Consider the following 2,645-nt stretch of genomic DNA (forward strand, 5'->3'; position numbering starts at 1 on the left):
CCAGGTTGGTGCCCATTTTGGGCGTTCAACGCCCATTTGTTGCCCATTTCTGGCGTTGAACGCCAGAACCATGCTTGTTCTGGGCGTTCAGTGCCAGCTCTTCTCCAGGGTGCAATTCTGGCGTTCAGCGCCCAGATACTGCCCATTTTGGGCGTTCAGCGCCAGAACCATGCTCTGTTCTGGCGTTGAACGCCAGGCAGATGCTTCCTCCAGGGTGTGATTTTTCTTCTGCTGTTTTTGATTCCGTTTTCAATTTTTATATTTATTTTGTGACTCCACATGATCATGAACCTATAAAGACATATAACTAAGAAAAATATTGTTAGATAAAAATTGGGTTGCCTCCCAACAAGCGCTTCTTTAATGTCAATAGCTTGACAGTGGGCTCTCATGGAGCCTCACAGATGTGCAGAGCTTTGTTGAAACCTCCCAACACCAAACTTAGAGTTTGGATATGGGGGTTTGACACCAAACTTAGAGTTTGGTTGTGGCCTCCCAACACCAAACTTAGAGTTTGACTGTGGGGGCTTTGGTTGACTCTGCTTTGAGAGAAGCTTTTTCTGCTTCCTCTCCATGGATGCAGAGAGAGATCCTTGAGTTGTAAACACAATGTTGTCCTCATTTATTTGAAGGATCAATTCTCCTCTGTCCACATCAATCACAGCTCTTGCTGTGGCTAGGAAAGGTCTTCCTAGGATGATAGATTCATCCTCTTCCTTTCCAGTATCCAGGACTATGAAATCAACAGGGATGTAAAGGCCTTCAACCTTTACTAACACGTCCTCTACTTGTCCATAAGCCTATTTTCTTGAATTGTCTGCCATCTCTAATGAGATTTTAGCAGCTTGCACCCCATAGATTCCCAGTTTCTCTATTACAGAGAGGGGCATGAGATTTATCCCTGAACCAAGGTCACACAGAGCCTTAAAGATCATGGTGCCTATGGTACAAGGTATTATGAACTTTCCAGGATCCTGTCTCTTCTAAGGCAATGTCAGTTGATCCAGATCACTTAGTTTATTGGTGAACAAGGGAGGTTCATCTTCCCAAGTTTCAATGCCAAATAATTTGGCATTCAGCTTCATGATTGCACCAAGGAACTTGGCAGCTTACTCTTCAGTAACATCCTCATTCTCTTCAGAAGAGGAATACTCATCAGAGCTCATGAATGGCATAAGGAGGTTCAATGGAATCTCTATGGTCTCTAGATGAGCCTCAGAGTCCTTTGGTTCCTCAGAGGGAAGCTCATTATTGATCACTGGATGTCCCAGGAGATCTTTCCCCTTGGGATTCACGTCCTCCTCTCCCTCTTTGGGTTCGGCCATTTTGGTTATGTCAATGGCCTTACACTCTCCTTTTGGATTCTCTTCTGTATTGCTTGGGAGAGTGCTAGGAGGGATTTCAGTGATCCTTTTACTCAGCTGGCCCACTTGTGCTTCCAAATTTCTAATGGAAGACCTTGTTTCATTCATGAAACTTACAGTGGCCTTAGATAGATCAGAGACTAAATTTGCTAAATTATAAGTATTTTGTTCAGAGTTCTCTGTCTGTTGCTGAGTGGATGATGGAAAAGGTTTATTATTGTTAAACCTGTTTCTTCCACCATTATTAAAGCCTTGTTGAGGCCTTTGATCCTTCCATGAGAGATTTGGATGATTTTTCCATGATGGATTATAGGTGTTTCCATAAGGTTCACCTAAGTAATTCACCTTTGCTATTGCAGGGTTTTCAGGATCATAAGCTTCTTCTTCATAAGAAGCCTCTTGAGTACTGTTGGATGCAGCTTGCACTCCATTCAGACTCTGAGAAATTATATTGACTTGCTGAGTCAATATTTTGTTCTGAGCCAATATGGCATTCAGAGTATCAACTTCAAGAACTCCCTTCTTCATAGGCGTCCCATTATTCACAGGATTCCTTTCAGAAGTGTACATGAACTGGTTATTTGCAACCATGTCAATGAGTTCTTGAGCTTCTGCAGGCGTTTTCTTTAGGTGAATGGATCCACCTGCAGAAGTATCCAATGACATCTTTGATAGCTCAAATAAACCATCATAGAATATATCCAGGATGGTCCATTCTGAAAGCATGTCAGAAGGACACTTTTTGGTCAACTGTTTGTATCTTTCCCAAGCTTCATAGAGGGATTCACCTTCTTTCTATCTGAAGGTTTAAACATCCACTCTAAGCTTGCTCAGCTTTTGAGGAGGAAAGAACTTGGCTAAGAAAGCCGTGACCAGCTTATCTCAAGAGTTCAGGCTGTCTTTGGGTTGAGAGTCCAACCACACTCTAGCTCTGTCTCTTACAGCAAAAGGGAAAAGCATGAGCCTGTAGACTTCAGGATCTACTCCATTAGTCTTAACAGTATCACATATCTGCAAGAATTCAGTTAAGAACTGAAAAGGATCTTCAGATGGAAGTCCATGAAATTTGTAGTTCTACTGCATCAGAGAAACTAGTTGAGGTTTCAGCTCAAAGTTGTTTGCTCCAATGGCAGGAATGGAGATGCTTCTTCCATGTAAATTGTAATTAGGTGCAGTAAAGTCACCAAGCATTCTCCTTGCATTATTGTTGTTGGGTTCGGCTGCCATCTCCTTTACTTGTTCAGAATTTTCAATAAGGTTGTCTCTGGATTGTTGTAATTT

At 42.2% G+C, this 2,645-nt stretch overlaps 1 non-coding gene across 1 annotated transcript; it reads left to right on the plus strand.

The window, feature by feature from the left end:
* Positions 1-2,084: 2,084 nt before the first annotated feature.
* Positions 2,085-2,192, plus strand: LOC148576408 (small nucleolar RNA R71). Its single transcript, XR_015903577.1, has one exon. It is a non-coding gene; the product is annotated as a small nucleolar RNA R71 (small nucleolar RNA).
* The last annotated feature ends 453 nt before the right edge of the window (positions 2,193-2,645 follow it).

Source organism: Arachis ipaensis, chromosome B1 (genome assembly GCF_059453495.1).
Source record: "Arachis ipaensis isolate K30076 ecotype BB chromosome B1, ASM5945349v1, whole genome shotgun sequence".
Classification (NCBI taxonomy): Eukaryota; Viridiplantae; Streptophyta; class Magnoliopsida; order Fabales; family Fabaceae; genus Arachis; species Arachis ipaensis.